Source organism: Prionailurus bengalensis, chromosome B4, assembly GCF_016509475.1.
Source record: "Prionailurus bengalensis isolate Pbe53 chromosome B4, Fcat_Pben_1.1_paternal_pri, whole genome shotgun sequence".
NCBI classification, from domain to species: domain Eukaryota; kingdom Metazoa; phylum Chordata; class Mammalia; order Carnivora; family Felidae; genus Prionailurus; species Prionailurus bengalensis.
In genome coordinates, this window is record NC_057358.1 from 44,182,058 (window position 1) to 44,182,508 (window position 451).

Consider the following 451-nt stretch of genomic DNA (forward strand, 5'->3'; position numbering starts at 1 on the left):
TATGCGGAATGCCAAATTGCTCAGGCAGAGGGGAAATAGCATGTGTTTTTCATTTGGGCGGTCTCCGTCTGAACAATTTTCGAAGGGTTGCACTTCTCGGATCCCTTTTGTTCATGTATTTATACTTCCTGTGTAAGTACAGTGTAAAAAAAGGGGAGGGGGGGCAAGACCTTATAATCACACACAGATTCTTTCAGGCTCTGCAGAGTAATAATCGGCCGAAGAGATACGTATCACCTGTTTCTTATCTACCATACACTCACCGAGTCACTTAGATGAAGGTTAACTTCTGTGCCTTTATGAAAAGAGAACAGACCACAGGGCCTCCCTCTTCCGCGAGGGCATATTGTGTAGTATGAAATGTCATATACGTGGGATGTCAGCACAGAAACTATTTCGAGAACATCTCATTGATTGTGCTTTTCCATTTTACAGAAAAAGGAGATTCAAG